A 19,068-nucleotide genomic window follows, 5' to 3' on the forward strand; every position below is an offset into this window, starting at 1 on the left:
ATGGTTATAAGCATGACATTTGGAGTAAAAAAGACCAGAACTTGAATATCAGTTCTATTATTTACTAATTGTGTAACCTTGGAAAAACTGTTTAAACTCTCTGAACCTCACGTGTTTTTGTTTTAATTTTTAAAATAGTCATAATAATATTTCATGGTCTTGTATAAAATAAAGTAATAATCATAAAGCATCTAGCACTGTGCCTGGAACTTAGTAAGTAGTAAATATATTATTAGTAGCAGTAGTAGTTGTAGTAATAAAGTGAGAGACTGTACTGATTTGCCAGCATGATAGCCTGTCTTTTTTGGAAAGATGATTTTTAACATAAATTTAAAAATTTTTGCTTAAGTATTCATTTTTTAGTTTAATTTGGGTCAGTTTTTCAGGAGACTGATTGTACCAAAATATCAACTGTCAACAACAACTGAGTCAGTCTTTGGTCTCCCAACAAAGCTGGTTAGTTTCTTAGGAGCCCCTGATGGAGCATTCAGCTAGCATCTCAGAAAATCGTTCGCGTCTGTCTCTAACTAACTGTCTGTCTCATAACTAATCTAATATGATCCTCATAGCTCAGTGAGATAAATAGGGATATCACCTCATGTTACATAACTGAAGTGCAGAGGGCCTAAAAGACTTGCCCAAGATTACATAGCCTGGAAATGAGTCAAACTCAGATCTTTTGTTTTCAAATCCTGAGTTCATTCCATTATGTTTAGAATATGGTAATTTTGGGTATCATATTATCATGCAAATAAGAGCTGTCAATGTTATTAAAGGAAATTTGGTGGGGAGGGGCAGCAAACCAATATGGATAAATTATTTAAAATGAATCTTCTTTTTGGTTTTATAGCAGGTTCCATTTGACTGAATTATTCAGTCAAATTGCTTTAATGTTAGTATTTCTATAGTGAAGAATCAGTATTAGTAAGAAAGAACATAGTCACATAAATCTAGAGAATAATGATATCTCCTCACGGATCATCTCCCTAGTGATTCTCTACCATAGCTGGCTGCACATTTACAGACCAATAAAATCTGAAATTGGGGAAGGGGCACTGAATATATACTTTTAAAAGCTACCAAGGTGATTCTCATGTGTAACCAGAGTTGATAACCCCTGATTAGCCCAACTCCTTATTTAGCAAAACATGGTGACCACAAACTAGTGTCTTAACTACTGCATTAAATATAATTAAACATATCTATATTATCCATATTGCTCTTGGAAAATCTTGCACTCAAATTTTTATTGACATTATCGCCTATTTTGCTTAAGTATTGACTTTACAAGAGTATGGTCTTGAATTAGCATAGCCCAGCGAAGACATGAAGAAAAGGTCCTTGAAGTTCTATTAACTTTTTGCTCAAAGGGAGGTATGAACTTGCAAGGGAATATGTAAACTAGAATGTTTAGGGAGAGAGGTCACCTCTGCTTTTGGTTGTTGCTTTCCATCAGTTTGAAAGGTGAGGTAATTCATTGGCAGGGTGGAATGGAGTGGCTGTAAATAGTTGAACCAGAGGTCAAGATGCGGAAGTTTAAGATATAGCCCTTTTTAGTTTTGCTTCATTGTTCAACCTAAAGTAAAGTCCTAGGATATTGGAGGCATATGTATTTAAAGATAAGAATAATATACCCTTTAAAGGCCAAGTACAAGTCACTTTTAGATGGTCACCTTTGGAGATTATTCATGCTCCATTTGGGATAATTAAGAACTGATTCAAAATAGTGCTTTTTATTTGGCTTTGAAAATTTTTGTATTTATATTTAAATATAGATGTTTTAAATGCATTAAGAATTCAACTAAAATAATTTAATGATCCCATACCCAAGACCTGCTGGGGATATTGGGAAGCTATCCAGTTTATCCACCATCATGTTCTGCTCACTTCTTCACTGTAGTCCTTCCATGTTGAGCACAGATAGCTTTGTCATTGGGACCATAGCAGAGGTGTTCTTCTAAAGTCGCTCATGTAGCTATAGAGACTACATGTTTGGGTTTTAATGAGCTTGCCTGTTAGGATGGAAACTGAGACAAACTAGACACAGAGAGAATGAGAGTGTGGTGAGAAAGAGAAAAATTAATAAATACTAAATTGAATAGAAGATGACTGAGTCTCAGATTTGGAAGAAATCTTGAAGTTCATATGATACAATTCTCTACCTCAGGCAGAAGTGCTCTCTTCAATATCCTTGTCAAGTGGTTGTCTAATCTTCATTTGAAAACTTCTAGTAATGTGGAACTGCTCTTTGTACAAACCATTTAACGTCTAATTAAGGTATCATCCATTTCTAAGAAAGTCTAAAAGCTCTTGTTTGAGTCACAGATAGTAAAATAGAGGTGATAAATGATCAGCTATCATTCTAGTCAATTGGCCAATCACATAAAAAGAGACTATTTCTCTATATCCCTAGCAAAAAGTCAGCAACACTAGAAATTTGGTGTAGCTGACTGGAGTTTGACTAGGTTGTCAAGTGCAAAGGACACTAACTAATAACAAATTTGCAAATTAGTTTGCAGCAATATGCTCCACAATGCAATTATCCCTATCCTTCCTAGTGGAAAGTTACACGTATTCATCTGGTTGTCTACTGGTTTTTTTTCTTCTTTCACCAGACCTTGCCCTACACTCTGTTAATGGAACAGCTAAAAGTGTTAGTAAAGCAGTAGCTAAATTTCGACATCATCAGTTGAAAAAAAATGGGTAACCCAATCTGGAAGCAATTCCTGAAGAGGGTTTCTGAAATGCTTTGAGCAGTGGAAAAATAGTTTTAGCATGTATATCACAACCCAAGGCAAAAATTTTGAAGGGAATAACACTCATTTAGATATAAATCTGATGTTTTAAAAATCATTCATGTTACTTTTCAGTCACAGCATTTCTCTGTCACTGTCACCCTATGTTCTCTGGTACAATGTGAACTTCATTTAAGGTCTATTGCTTGAGCTGTTAAATGTTCACTTTGATGAAGCCTACTCAAAGACCTATTCTAAATCAGTCCAGAGTGACTGTAGGTGACAGTTTGAAAATATAATTGCATGTTTAAAAGTCAAAATTTTCTAAATGATTCAGTTATTTCTTTAATTTTTAATTTTTTTGAATGAAAGATTTTTAAAATTCTATAGTGTTTTACAATTTTCAAAAGTTTCACACACATGATTTCATATAATCCCCAATACCCCTATATTGCTCCTCCCCTCCCTCTCCCCACTGGTAACCAATAGTTTGTTTTATATATCAGTGAGTCTGCTTCTTTTTTGTTTTATTCACTAGTTTTTCTTTTTCAGATTCCACATATAAGTGATATCCTACAGTATTTGTCTTTCTCTGTCTGACTTATTTCACACAGTATAATGTTATTTTTTTAATATATAATATGTCATTATTAACTGAATTATCTTGCTTTTTATGGAATAATACTTTGTAATTAAAAAAAAATAAATTTCAAAGTAAAATTCATATGGTATTTACTGGAATCTTTTAGTTTCATTACTTTAAATATAAATTTGCTTATTGATGAAATTTTCTATGAACAACATAAAAACTGCAATTGCATTATCAATCATTCTATGTTGATTTAGTTTTGTTGTGTGTTCAATTTGGATATGGAAGGGTTATTTGCTTACAGAGATATTAAAACTATTGGTCAGGTTGGATTTGGTTCAATGGGAGTATTGCTGCCTTTTCTGCATTATATTCAATGGTGTGGTTATACGTTTTGTGGCCATTTCTTGGTTATTCATGCTAACAGAGGGAAGGAGTGGCTTAAGTAATCCAAAAATAATTTCTATGTGCCTTTGGAATATGATTTTGAATTTCCATTCTATTATGAGAATTTTATATTCTGGGAATATTTTTTAAAATAATTAAATCATACCTTTATATTTCACTCTGTACTGGCATTTCTTTGCCAGTTCATATATCACTATTGGTAGAGAAAGGCCTTTTTATTCTAGCTTCTGCCATCATAAAAATAATCAACTTGGTAAAAAGAGTGACTATTTTTTTTTCATTTTCAAGCAATTCTTGTGCTCCTATTTTGTATTAGGCACTCTGCTAGGTACAATAAGAGACACAGAGATGAAGAAGATAGCCCCTGCCTTGAGAGAATCATAGTCAAAAAACAAAGACAAGACATTATACACCTATCTATAATGCTTACAGAAATACAGAGTGCAGAAGATTTATTTCTAATTTGGGTGAGGGTGAAAGGGAGCAGAGGAAGACTTTTAAGTAGGGTTCTGAAGGATTAGTAATATCCAAGTATCTGAGTAAGGGAGAAAGTATCTTTCCAGACAAGGGGAAGTTTGAGGCATGTTGGGGATGTGATGAGTAATCACAAAAGGGAGTGATGGCAAATAACTTTGGAAATATAATTGAAAAACTCATCCATGAGGTCAGTTAGAATATGATAAAATTATAGTGGATAGTAACACCACTTGTATGTGAATGAGAGTTGAATATTCTAATAAAAGATGGAAATATTTTATTGAGATGATTTCAACTGTAAATATGTTATGTAGATGTATTAATGTTTTATTTTTGATATTTTATGTTACATTTGAGATGCAAGAGAGGTTTCATTTGAAAATGGGCAATAGAAGACCTGAGGAGTTTCGCTGGCACATACATTAAATTTAGTACAGTTACAGCAATCCAGACAAACTAATGAGGGTATGGAGTGGAAACTTTTGTAATTTCATTAATTAAAAAGAAAGCCATTATTATGTAGTTTTTTTATTTATTACAAAATTATATTTAGCAACATTGAGATTTTTTGCAAATTTGTAATAAATTTAATAGACTCATTATTGAAATTAGGTCACAAAGTGAAACCTGCTCTTGTGAATGAACTGCTAGTCAGAAAATAATTTCTGCCACTGATGCTCAAGGGGTCTATTTTCCTCCAAGAAAAATGATTGACTTATTTGGCTTTCAGCCCTCAAGTCTGAATTCAGGAATCAGCACAGTCCAGTAGGAAAAGGGGTGAACAAAGATTTAAATAAGTATTTGGCTTAAGTTTCAGTTCTTGTAGAATGTATTTTTTTTTATGACTGTGTTTATACAAGGGATGGATCAAGTTGGGGCCATAAATTTTAATCTAAAGTAACACAATAACAAGTATACCAAGTATGCCAAGTATACCAAACATTTTCCCATAATTCACAAAATAAAAGCTAAAACAACACAAAAAGGAGGAGCTAGTGCAGAAATGTAGCTCAGCTTTTAGAATGGTTGCATCAGTTATTTAATTAATTAGTAGCAAGCTGTGTTTTCTTAAGGGGAAAACAATTCTGACATAAACATTCCCCACATCTGATTTCAGAAATCTTTGCATGTATAACTTAGTTAAATTATACCTGCCTAATAAGCGATGGCTTTTTGAAATATATGCTGATTGTGATTTGAAATAAAGTTAAAATGTAACAAAGAAATAAACATTATGTTCTTGCTTGAATTTCCCACCTCCCTAGTCAAGTGGAATTTATTCTATATGATATACTTGTTAAACAAAAACTTGAGTGAGAAAAAACATATTTCACATTTGGAATAGAAATGTCAAGAGACATCCAGTTCTTGGAATTAGGTATTTCCATAAACGAAGTCATTAGGGCATAAAAAGTACATTTGTCCAAAACATAAGAGTTCAGAGTATTTTCATATCAATTTTATTCTCAATTGTTAATTGTTATTAACACTTTTATTAGATAGGTATGACAAATAAAATTCTTTACATTTTACTGTTGAGGAAACTGGAATTCAGAGAGTTTGCCTTAGAGAACTCAGACTAGAATGTACATCTTCTCTTGACACTCAGACCGGAACTTTAAAAAATTTTTTGAAATAATTTCATACTCATATAGAACTTGCAAAAACAGTATGGATTAAATGCTATGTAACTTTCACCCAGCTTCCCCCAATGACATTTTATGTAACTTATGTGCAATGTCAAACCCATAGTATGACACCCTTTCCTCCTTTTCTTCCTTTATTTATTTTTTGTGTATATTTCTATAAAATTTTATCATACGTTGAAATTTGTGTAACCACCATTACAATCAGGATACAGAACTGTTCTATCACCCCAAAGAAATTTCTCTTTATACTTATACCCTCTTCCAAATGTAACCCTTGGCAATTACCAATTTGTCTAGATTCAAGTCCTTTGTCAGATATGTGATTTGCAGATACTTCCCCCCAGTTTGTAGCCTGTCTTTTCATTCTCTTCTCAGAGTCTTTCACAGAGCAAAAGTTTCTAATTGTGAAGAGGTACAATTGATCAACTTTACCATTTACGGATTGTTCTTTTGGTGTCAAGTTTACAGACTTGTTGCCTAGTCCTAGATCCTGAAGATTTTCTCTCTTTTTTTTAATTGAAGTATAGTTGATTTACAATATTGTGTTAGTTTTAGGTATACAGCAAAGTGATTTAGATATATATTATATATACAAATACATATTTGTACTTCACATTAGTTTCCATTATAGGTTATTACAAGATATTGAATATAATTCCCTGTGCTGTATAGTTAATCTTTGCTGCTCACCTATTTTATGTATAGTAGTTTGTATCTGTTAATCTCACACTCTGAATTTATCCCCCCCCCCTTTTTGGTAACCATAAGTTTTTTTTCTATGTCTGTGCCTCTGTTTCATATATAGATTCATCTGTATTACTTTTAAGACTCCACATATAAGTGATAGAATATAATATTTGTCTTTCTCTATCTGACTTCACTAAGTATATTATCTAGTTCCATCCATGTTGCTGCAAATGGCAATATTTCATTCTTTTTTATGGCAGAGAAATATTCCATTGTGTATGTGTGTGTATATATATATATATATATCTCACATCTTCTTAAGCCAATCCTCTGTTGATGGGCAGTTGGGTTCTTTCCATGTCTTGGTTATTATAAAGAGTACTGTTATGGACTTCTCTGACAGTCCAGTGGTTAAGACTCCACATTTTCACTACAGGGGGCATGGGTTCGATCCCTGGTCAGGGAAGATCCTGCATGTTGTGTAGTGCAGCCAAAAAAAAAAAAAAAATAGTGCTGTGATGAACAATGAAGTGTATGTATCTATACGAATTAGTGTTTTCATTTTTTCCAGATATGTACCAGGAGTGGGATTGCTGGATCATATAGTAGCTGTATTTTTAGTTTTTTTAAAGGAAACTCCATACTGATTTCCATAGCTACACCAGTTTACATTCCCACCAAGAGTGTAGGAGGGTACCCTTTCCTCCACACTCTCTCCAGCATTTATTATTTGTAGACTTTTTGAAGATAACCATTCTGGCTAGTGTGAGGTGATACCTCATTGTGATTTTGATTTGCATTTCTCTAATAATGAATGATGCTGAACATCTTTTTATGTGTCTGTTGGCCATCTGTATGTCTTCTTTGGAAAAATGTATATTCAGGTCTTCTGTCCATCTTCTGATTGGGTTGTTCATTTTCTCAATATTGAGCTGTATGAGTTGTTTGTATATTTTAGATATTAAGCCCTTGTCAGTTGCATCATTTGCAAATATTTTTTCCTATTCTGTAGGTTGTCTTTTCATTTTATGATGGTTTCCTTTGTTCTGAAAAAGTTGTATGTTTGATTGGATCCCACTTCTTACTTTTGCTTTTATTTCTTTTGCCTTGGGACACAGATCTAGGAAAATATTGCTACAGTTTATACCCAAGAATATTTTGCCTATGTTCTCTTCTAAGAGTTTTATGGTGTCATGTCTTATATTTAGGTCATTAAATTGTTTTGATTTTATTTTTATATATGGTGTGAGGGAGTGGTCTAATTTCATTGATTTACATGTAACTGTCCAGTTTTCTCAACACCACTTGTTGTAGAGATTGTCTTTTTTCCATTGTATATTATTGCCTCCTTTGTCATAGATAGACGACAGGTGAGTGGGTTTATTTCTGGGCTCTCTGTTCTGTTCCATTGAGCTATATGTCTGTTTTGTGCCAATACCATGCTGTTTTGATTACTGTAGCTTTGTAGTATAGTCTGAAGTCTGGAAGGGTTATGCCTCCAGCTTTATTTTTTCCTTAGAATTGCTTTGGCAATTCTTGGTCTTTTGTGGTTCCATATAAATTTTAAGATATTTGTTCTAGTTATATGTAGAATGTCATGAGTATTTTGATAAGGATTGCATTAAATCTGTAGATTGCTTTGGGTAGCATGGCCATTTTAACCATATTAATTCTTCCAATCCTAGAGCATGTGTTGTCTTTATATTTATTTGAATCATCTTCAGTATACTTTGTCAATGTTTTACAGTTTTCAGCATACAGGTCTTTCACCTCCTTGGTTAAATTTATTCCTAGGTATTTCTTTTTCATGTGACTTTAAACGAGATTTTTGGGTTTTTAACTTCCTTTTCTGAAATTTCATTGTTAGTGTAAAAAAATGTAACAAATTCTTTATATTAACCTTGTATTCTGCAACCTTACTGAATTCATTTATTAGTTCTAATAGTTTCTGTATGGAGACTTTAGGGTTTACTATGTAAAGTACCATGTCATCTACAAATAGTGACAGTCTTACTTCTTCCTTTCAATTTAGATTTTTTTTCTTTTTTCTTGTCTGATTGCTATGGCTAGGACTTCCAATACTATGTTGAATAGGAGTGGTAAGAGTGGGCATTCTTGTCTCATTCCTAACTTTAATGGGAAGGCTTTCAGTTTTTCACTGTTGAGTATTATGTTGGCTGTGGCTTTGTCATAAATGACTTTTATTATGTTTAGATATGTTCCCTCTATACCCATTTCAGTGAGAGTTTTTATCTAGAATGGATGTTAACTTTTGTCAAATGATTTTACTGCATCTATTGAGATGATTATGTGGCTTTTGTCTTTCCTTTTGTTAATGTGGTATATCACTTTGATTGATTTGCTTATGTTGAACCATCCTTGCAACCCCGGAATGAATCCAACTTGATCATGGTGTATGGTATTTTTTATGTATTGTTTTTGATGTATGATTCTGTTTCCTAATATTTTGTTGAGGATTGTTGCATCTATATTCATTAAAAATACATGTTGGCCTGTAATTTTCTGTTTTGTGGTGTCTTTGGTTTTGTTATCAGGGTGATAATGGCTTCATAGAATGAATTTGAGAGCAGTCCCTCCTCTTCAATTTTTATAATAGTTTGAGAAAGATAGCTATAAGTTCTTTGTATGTTTGTTAAAATTCTCCAGTGAAGCAGTCCAGTCCTGGACTTTCGTTTGGAGGGAGTTTTTTTTTTTTTTTTTATTACATATTCTATTTCGCTTTTAGTGATCAGTCTGTTCAAAGTGTCTGTCTCCTCTTGACTCAGTTTTGACAAGCTTTCTGTTTCTAGAAACTTGTCAACTTCTTCTGGGTTGTCCAACTTGTTGGCATATAACTGCTCATAGTATTGTCTTATGATTTTTGTATTTCTGTGGTATCAGTTGTTATTTCTTTTCTTTCATTTTTTTTGAGGGTGTTTCTTCTTGATGAGCCTGGGTAGAGGTATGTTGATTTTGCTTATCTTTTCGAAAAACCAGCTCTTGTTTCATTTATCTATTCTATGGTTATTTTGAACTCTATTTTATTTCCTCTCTGATCTTTATTATTTCCTTCCTTCTGCTGACTTTAGGTATTTTTGGGGGGGGGGAGTACCAAATTACTTTATTTGAAGGAATGGTACTAAGGAAAGAACTTGTAGATGTTTTGGTACAACTTATAGAAAAGGTAAAGGTAACCCAAATATGCAGGCACTGCATTGGTGACCAGGGGAGTCACCCCTGTGGCTATGGGAAGCCAGCCTAAAGCTTAGCTCTTGTTATCAGTGTTTCCCAGGGTGTGTTTGTCAAAGAAACACTCTTCCATGCTACATTTGGGGTTCCCCATGTTACACAAGTTGTTAACATGGTCACCTAATTCTTTGATGGATATCACCTGCTCATTCAGGTAATGAATCTCAATTAAGTAACACAAATGGTGGTCATTTTTGTCAGTGGCCAGCTTGTGCAGTTCCAGTAGTGACTGACTCACACTTTTTTCCAAGTGTAATGCACATTCCATTGCATGCAGCCCATTCTCCGAGTCATCACGGTCTGGTTTCTTGATATCCTGAAAGAAGATTTGGCCACCCAATTGGTTCTGCAGCTTCATCAGTTTCTCAGCATGTTCCCTCTCCTCAAGAGATTGGAGAAGAAAGCATTTGGCAAAGTTCTCCGAAGTCACATCATCACAGTCAAAATAGTATGACATGGACAGGAAGACATAGGAGGTGTAGAGCTCCACATTGATCTGGCAGTTGATGGTGGCCTCTGAGTCCTGGTGGTGTTCTGATGCACCTGCGAGGTGGACACGGTCATCATGGTGGGTGGCTGAGGAGAGGCAATGTTGGCAGTGGTGGTGGCAGCTGTGCAGCACTGGAGTGGCAGCGGGGACCTTGGGGCAGATGGAGTGTGCTGTGAGGTGGTGGTGAGAGCTGGCTCTGAGCAGCCAGCAGGAGCCGGGGGATGAGGGCCAGGTTCTGTCCAAGCAATGTTGAAGCAGGAAACCGTGGTGACTCTCTGCAAAGACTGTGGCTGATTTTAGGTTTTATTTGTTCTTCTTATTCTAAGTCTTTTATGTGGTACATTGGGTTGCTCATTTGAGATTTTTCTTGCTTTTTGATGAAGACCACTATGTGTCTTTTGACGAAGACCACTAAGTATCACTATGAATTTCTTACTTAGAACTGCTTTTGCTGCATCCCATGGATTTTGTGAGATTATGTTTTCATTTTCATGTGTCTTGAGGTATTTCCTGATTTCTTCTTTGATTCCATGGTTGCCTCATTGGTTTTTTAGTAACATGCTGTTTAGTCCCTATGTGTTTACCATTTTCCCATTTTTCTTAGAGTGGTTGATTTCTAGTTTCATATCACTGTGGTCAGAAAAGATACGTGAAGTAATTTCTATCCTCATAAATTTGTTAGAGGCTTGTTTTCTGACCTAGTCTGTGGTGCATCCTAGAAAACATCACATGCGTGCTTGAAAAGAATGTGCATTCTGTTCTTTTTGGATGTAGTGTCCTATAGATATCCATTAAGTCCAACTGGTCTAATGTGTCATTTAGAACCTCTGTTGCCTTATTGATTTTCTGTCTGGAAGATCTGTTCATTGATGTCAATGGAAGGATAAAGTCTCCTACTATTATTGAATTATTGTTCATATCTCCATTATTTATTTATTTATTTATTTTTGGTTATCCTTTTTAATTATTTTTTTAACATCTTTATTGGAGCATAATTGCTTTACAATGGTGTGTTAGTTTCTGCTTTATAACAAAGTGAATCAGCTATACATATACTTATATCCCCATATCTCCTCTCTCGTGTCTCCCTCCCACCCTCCCTATCCCACCCCTCTAGGTGGTCATAAAGCATCGAGCTGATCTCCCTGTGTTATGTGTCTGCTTTCCACTAGTTATCTATTTTACATTTGGTAGTGTATATATGTCCATGCTACTCTCTCACTTCGTCCCAGCTTACCTTTCCCCCTCTCCATGTCCTCAAGTCCATTCTCTATGTCTATGTCTTTATTACTGTTCTGCCCCTAGGTTCTTCAGAAACATTTTTTGTTACATTCCATACATATGTGTTAGCATATGGTATTTGTTTATCTCTTTCTGACTTAGTTCACTCTGTATGACAGACTCTAGGTCCATCCACCTCTCTACAAATGACTCAATTTTATTTCTTTTTATGACTGAGTAATATTCCATTGTATATATGTGCCATATCTTCTTTATCCATTCATCTGTTGATGGACACTTAGGTTGCTTCCATGTCCTGACTCTTGTAAATAGAGGTGTAATGAACATTGTGGTACATGACTCTATTTGAAATATGGTTTTCTCAGGGTATATGTCCAGTAGTGGGATTGCTGGGTCGTATGGTAGTTCTACTGTTTGTTTTTTACGGAACCTCCATACTCTTCTCCATAGTGGCTGCACCAATTTACATTCCCACCAACAGTGCAAGAGGGTTCCCTTTTTTCCACACCCTCTCCAGCATTTATAGTTTGTAGATTTTTTGATGATGGCCATTCAGAGTGGTGTGAGGTGACACCACATTGTAGTTTTGATTTGCATTTCTCTAATGATTAGTGATGTTGAGCATTCTTTCATGTGTGTGTCGGCAATCTGTATATCTTCTTTGGAGAAATGTCTCTTTAGGTCTTCTGCCCTTTTTTGGATTGAGTCGTTTGTTTTTTTGATATTGAGCTGCATGAGCTGCTTGTACATTTTGGAGATTAATCCTTTGTCAGTTGCTTCATTTGCAAATATTTTCTCCCATTCGGAGGTTTGTCTTTTTGTCTTGTTTATGTTGCCCTTTGCTGTGTAAAAGCTTTTAAGTTTCATTGGCTCCCATTTGTTTATTTTGGTTTTTATTTCCATTTCTCTAGGAGGTGGGTCAAAAAGAATCTTCCTGTGATTTATGTCATAGAGTGTTCTGCCTGTGTTTTCCTCTAGGAGTTTTATAGTGTCTGGCCTTACATTTAGGTCTTTAATCCAGTTTAAGTTTATTTTTGTGTATGATGTTACAGAGTGTTCTAATTTCATTCTTTTACATGTAGCTGTCCAGTTTTCCCAGCACCACTTATTGAAGAGGCTTTCTTTTCTCCATTGTATATTCTTGCCTCCTTTATCAAAACCAAGGTGACCACATGTGTGTAGGTTTATCTCTGAGCTTTCTATCCTGTTCCATTGATCTATATTTCTGTTTTTGTGCCAGTGCCATACTGTCTTGATGACTGTAGCTTTGTAGTATAGTCTGAAGTCTGGGAATCTGATTCCTCCAGCTCCATTTTTCTTTCTCAAGATTGCTTTGGCTATTCCAGGTCTTTTGTGTTTCCATACAAATTGTGAAATTTTTTGTTCTGGTTCTGTGGAAAATGCCATTGGTAGTTTGATAGGGATTGCATTGAATCTGTAGATTGCTTTGGGTAGTATAGTCATTTTCACAATGTTGATTCTTCCAATCCAAGAACATGGTATATCTCTCCATCTGCTTGTATCATCTTTAATTTCTTTCATCAGTGTCTTATAGTTTTCTGCATACAGGTCTTTTGTCTCCTTAGGTAGGTTTATTCCTAGGTATTTTATTCTTTTTATTCAATGGTAAATAGTAGTGTATTCTTAATTTCCCTTTCAGATTTTTCATCATTAGTGTATAGGAATGCAAGAGATTTCTGTGCATTAATTTTGTATCCTGTTACTTTTCCAAATTCATTGATTAGCTCTAGTAGTTTTCTGGTAGAATCTTTAGGATTCTCTATGGATAGTATCATGTCATCTGCAAACAGTGAGTTTTAATTCTTCTTTTCTGTTTTGGATTCCTTCTATTTATTTTTCTTTTGTGATTGCTGTGGCTAAAACTTCCAAAACTATGTTGAATAATAGTGGTGAGAGTGGGTAACCTTGTCTTATTCCTGATCTTATTGGAAATGTTTTCAGTTTGTCACCATTGAGAATCATGTTGGCTGTGTGTTTGTCATATATGGCCTTTATTATGTTGAGGAAAGTTCCCTCTATGCTGACTTTCTGGATAGTTTTTTATCATAAATGGGTGTTGAATGTTGTCGAAAGCTTTTTCTGCATCTTTGAGATGATCATATGGTTTTTCTCTGTCAATTTGTTAATATGGTTTATCACATTGATTGATTTGCGTATATTGAAGAATCCTTGCATTCCTGGGATAAACCCCACTTGATCATGGTGTATGATCCTTTTAATGTGCTATTGGATTCTTTTTGCTAGTACTTTGTTGAGGATTTTTGCATGTAGGTTCATCAGTGATATTTGCCTGTAGTTTTCTTTCTTTGTGACATCTTTGTCTGATTTTGGTATCAGGGTGATGGTGGCCTCATAGAATGAGTTTGGAAGCGTTCCTCTCTCTTCTATATTTTGGTAGAGTTTGAGAAGGATAGGTGTTAGTTGTTCTTTAAATGCTTGGTAGAATTCGCCTGTGAAGCCATCTGGTCCAGGGCTTTTGTTTGTTGGAATATTTTTAATCACAGTCTCAATTTCAATGCTTGTGATTGATCTGTTTATATTTTCTGTTTCTTCCTGTTTCAGTCTCAGAACTTTGTGCTTTTCTAAGAATTAGTCCATTTCTTCCAGGTTGTCCATTTTATTGGCATAGAGTTGCTTGTAGTAATCTCTCATGATCCTTTGTATTTCTGCAGTGTCAGTTGTTACATCTCCTTTTTCATTTCTAATTCTATTGATTTGAGTCTTCTCCCTTTTTTTCTTGATTAGTCTGGTTAATGGTTTATCAATTTTGTTTATCTTCTCAAAGAACCAGCTTTTAGTTTTATTTACCTTTGCTATTGTTTCCTTCATTTCTTTTTCATTTATTTCTGATCTGGTCTTTATGATTTCTTTCTTTTTGCTAACTTTTGGGGGTTTTTTTGCTATTCTTTTTCTAATTGCTTTAGGTGTAAGGTTAGGTTGTTTATTTGAGCTGTTTCTTTTTTCTTAAGGTAGGATTGTATTGCTATAAACTTCCCTCTTAGAACTGCTTTTGCTGCATCCCATATGTTTTGGGTTGTTGTGTTTTCATTGTCATTTGTTTCCAGGGATTTTTTTGATTTCCTCTTTTATTTCTTCTGTGATCTCTTGGTTATTTAGTATTGTATTGTTTAGCCTCCATGTGTTTGTATTTTTTACAGATTTTTTCTGTAATTGATATCTAGTTTCATAGTGTTGTGGTCGGAAAAGATACTTGATACTATTTCTTGTGTTTTTTTTGTTTTTTTGTTTCTTCTTTTTTAAACAAAAATCACATTTTACTTAGGTTAAAGTTAACTATACAAAATTGATTTTCTTCACCAAAAATAGCAGCAATATTTTCTTTATTATTCCTAGATAAACCATAAAACACTTATTTCTGTAGGTTTTCTAGGTTTTTTTTGTAAATCAAGATGAGGCAGTAGATACAGTCATGGAAAAAGACAAAAGAAAACAGACAAATCAGTTGTTACTATCCATGGCCTGTGATCCTGTAGTGACCATGAAACAGAAGTGTTCAACATATACCTGTCAAAAAGCTTATGAAGATCTAGGCTCAATAAAGGAATGTAAGCCGCAACAACCAGATGTGGAAAAACAATGGCAGGCTCTTCCATTCAAACTTTAACTATAATTTATTCCTTCAACTTCATTTGACAAAAACAAAATCTACACTGAAATCCTTGTTTGGCGAGCTCAGACATTTTTCTTACAGTCTGATAATTTTCTTAACGGTCCCTTACAGGTTTTTAACAGCATACTTAAAACTCCTACTATTCAAAGGTCAGTCATGAGCTTCATTGTAATGTTTTATAAAATGTATTCCTTCCTCCCATACCTCCTCAAAATTTATTTCTTCAAAGAACTGATAACTCACTATCTGACAGTTGGATCCACAGTAATTAATGTTATGTCAAAAATGACTTAACTTATACAATTCCAAAGTGCCATTAGCAGAGATCACAGAGCGTAACATGGTACTTTCAATGCTATCTTCTGGAAGAACAGTTAGGTCTCCAAAACATGGGACTTCAAATGGGCCATTTAAACAGGCAGATTATCAACGACTAATGTACTCAATGGGAAGCCTACAGGTCAAGATATTCAGTGATTAAGTGGCCTACGTACACCTTACAACTTTTCTGTAAGATATTTTCAAATGTCTTACAGATTTTTTTCAAATATCAAATATAAGAGAACGCCTATTCTAAAAGTCTCTTAGGTATTTTCAATGGTTTCTGAATTATCTGTAGGAAGCTCTGACTTACTTGTATAGAGTTTGATGTATGTATCCACCATTAAATCCAAATCTTGTTTTATATCAAATTTTATGTTAAGCAAAGCCAAGTTATTTGACCTTTGGTCTGTCAAAGTGTTCCTCAGGTATGCTTTGAGATGCTTTTGCCCATTTTCATGCATTGATTCTCAACCTTCATCAGAGAAAGAATACATAGGACCTTCAGCCATGCATAAACATTAGGAAAAAACTTGTTATCTGGCAGATGAAAGGCTTCATAAATAGTGGATGGAAGTTCTATATCTTTCCCTCTGTGTTTCCACTTGATTCCACAACAATGAAGCTCAGCAGAGTGTGTGTCAGGATTAGGTAAATCGCTTTTGTACATGTCAGCATGATGCTCCTCTGCTGTATTGAATTTGAGCTGTTCCATGACAGAGTATCAGAGATAAGCATTTAAGAGCTTTGAGGTGCTGTTCTGAGGATATATCTTTCAGTTCCTGAATAATGTGTTCCACTGTTGGAACACTTAGAGTTTGTTTATAGTAACTCTCAGAGGTTAGCTGAGATTCCAGGTTACTGTGCTGAGCTCTGTGAAATTTCCCTGGCAGTTTCATCTGAATATCAAGTTTGGTTGCCAAATTTGTGGCTTCTTCAAACTAAAATTCATGATAAACTTCGATATTTTCCATCACTTTATTTAGTGAATGCAGCACTGCAGTCAAACTACTGGCTGCAAAGAAGACATCAGAAGTTTGCCCCTGAAGATTTTTCTCAAAGGCTCTTGTAAAAGATAAAACATTTTTAAGACCAACAGTGGTAATGATGAAATCAAAATCTGTTACTGCACTACAGAGTACAAATGCTCGGCCATCTATACAGTTATTCCATCTAACATTTGTATCACTATTTATACCATCTAAACATAAAACAAGTGCTTGTAGGAGGTCCACTAAGATTTCAAAAGCGTCATGCCTGCCTGTCCACTAGGAATGGCAAATTTCCTTCAGTACTTTGCCCCTTTCTTCTCTGTTCTGAAATAGGACAGAAATTACATTGTCGAGCTCTAAAAGCAGTTGTGGTGATTGATGGAAAAAACAACAAACTTCCTCAATTGTTCCTAATGTGAAAGATAGTCCCATAACAGGCACTGATTTTGCCAACAACATATTTAAGGCACAGGAAGAGCAGAGTGTGTAGATAGCTTGGGGATACTTCTCTAAAAGTCTAGAAGCAACAACTTTCATTTTGGAAGAAAATCCACTGGACACAATCTAAGCCTGGCCACAACAGTACTCCACGTTTAATCCCCACTTCTCAGTTATCATAGTGTGAAATTTCACAGCCAAAATTTCTGCATCAGCTTCATAAGGCAGGAAACCCACAAATTCCTCCCTCAGGTTGAGAGCTTCATCAGCAAACCTCACCAACACAAGCAGGTGCTCTTCCCCTGCTATTCCCACCACATTGTCACTGTTGATGGAAAAGAAGTGAGAGTCTCTCACTTCCCTGAGGGTTTCTTCCAGAATGCAGCTCTCACAGATCTCTAGCATCTGTTTCTGCTGTGTTTTCGAACAGAACAATGTGTTCACTGTTGTTGATTCAAAGCACTTTCTCAGATCCTCTTCACCAGAATTGATCTGGCACTCCAGCAGTGCTTGAAAGTTATCAGGAATAAAGAGACCTTCTGGGATTTCATCAGCTTCAGGTCCATCCAGAGGTATGTTCTGTTTTCCCATAAGAATCAAAATTTCAAATAAAGATTTTAAGTATTCTTTGTTTTCCTTCTCTTCAAGGGTTAAAGGTAAAATGTCTTCATCCTGCTCTTCACCCCCTTCGTCTGCACTGGGGTTCTGAGCACTGTTGTTGTTTATTTCCTTATGTTTTGGTTCCTGTTCAGAAGTTTCATCTAGTTTTTCTGTTTCAGTGTCCTGATTTGATCTTCACTCAATTCTTTTATTCATTTTCTGTGTCTACTGTGTGGATTATTCAAATGGCTGGTAAGATCAAATATTGTTGGTATCACATAACCTTGAAGAACTGCCCTATAAGGACTAGTTCTACAGATCATAGAAGTCTCAAACTGTTGGGCACACTATCGATAATGTTTATTTAGTTGATCAGGTGTTTTATCTTCGAAGTCTGCTCTCCTACAATTCTCCACCCACTTCTGGCATCTGGCTGGATCCTGCAGGAACCTGAAAAAGGCCAGGCCAGACTGTGTGCTCTTCTGCATGCCGTTGGGGGCAACGCAGAAGTTCAGCATCCTCATCTGCCTGCTGGCCGGCCCAGCCCTCCCCTACCCACCTCCTCAGGGAAGCCCGTCCGCCCGTCGGGGCCAGGGAGCTTGATATGATTTCAATTTTCTAAAATTTACCAAGGCTGGATTTGTGACCCAAGATACGATCTATCCTGGAGAATGTTCCATGAGCACTTGAGAAGAATGTGTATTCTGTTGTTTTTGGATGGAATGTCCTATAAAAATCAATTAAGTCCATCCTGTTTAATGTATCATTTAAAGCTTGTGTTTCCTTATTTATTTTCATTTTGGATGACCTGTCCATTGGTGAAAGTGGGGTGTTAAAGTCGCCTACTATGATTGAGTTACTGTTGATTGATTTCCCCTTTTATGGCTGTTAACATTTGCCTTATGTATTAAGGTGCTCCTATGTTGGGTGCATAAATATTTACAATTGTTATATCTTCTTCTTGGATTGATCCCTTGATCATTATGTAGTGTCCTTCTTTGTCTCTTGTAATAGTCTTTATTTTAAAGTCTATTTTGTCTGATATGAGAATTGCTACTCCAGCTTTCTTTTGATGTCATTTGCATGGAATATCTTTTTCCATCCGTTCACTTTCAGTCTGTATGTGTCCCTAGGTCTGAAGTGGGTCTCTTGTAGACAGTATATATACGGGTCTTATTTTTGTCTCCATTCAGCCAGTCTGCGTCTTTTGGTTGGAGCATTTAATCCATTTACATTTAAGGTAATTATCGATATGTATGTTCCTATTACCATTTTCTTAATTGTTTTGGGTTTGTTATTGTAGGTCTCTTTTCCTTCTCTTGTGTTTCCTGCCTAGAGAAGTTCCTTTAGCATTTGTTGTAAACCTGGTTTGGTGGTGCTGAATTCTCTTAGCTTTTGCTTGTCTGTAAAGGTTTTAATTTCTCTGTCATATCTGAATGAGATCCTTGCTGGGTAGAGTAATCTTGGTTGTAGGTTTTTCCCTTTCATCACTTTAAATACGTCCTGCCACTCCCTTCTGGCTTGCAGAGTTTCTGCTGA

At 35.3% G+C, this 19,068-nt stretch overlaps 2 pseudogenes; both read right to left on the bottom strand.

The window, feature by feature from the left end:
- Positions 1 to 9,810: 9,810 nt before the first annotated feature.
- Positions 9,811 to 10,385, bottom strand: LOC118888744 (annotated as a pseudogene).
- A 5,297-nt stretch (positions 10,386 to 15,682) lies between these two features.
- LOC118888942 lies at positions 15,683 to 18,047 on the bottom strand (annotated as a pseudogene).
- Positions 18,048 to 19,068: the final 1,021 nt, after the last annotated feature.

Source organism: Balaenoptera musculus, chromosome X, assembly GCF_009873245.2.
Source record: "Balaenoptera musculus isolate JJ_BM4_2016_0621 chromosome X, mBalMus1.pri.v3, whole genome shotgun sequence".
In the NCBI taxonomy this organism is placed as follows: domain Eukaryota; kingdom Metazoa; phylum Chordata; class Mammalia; order Artiodactyla; family Balaenopteridae; genus Balaenoptera; species Balaenoptera musculus.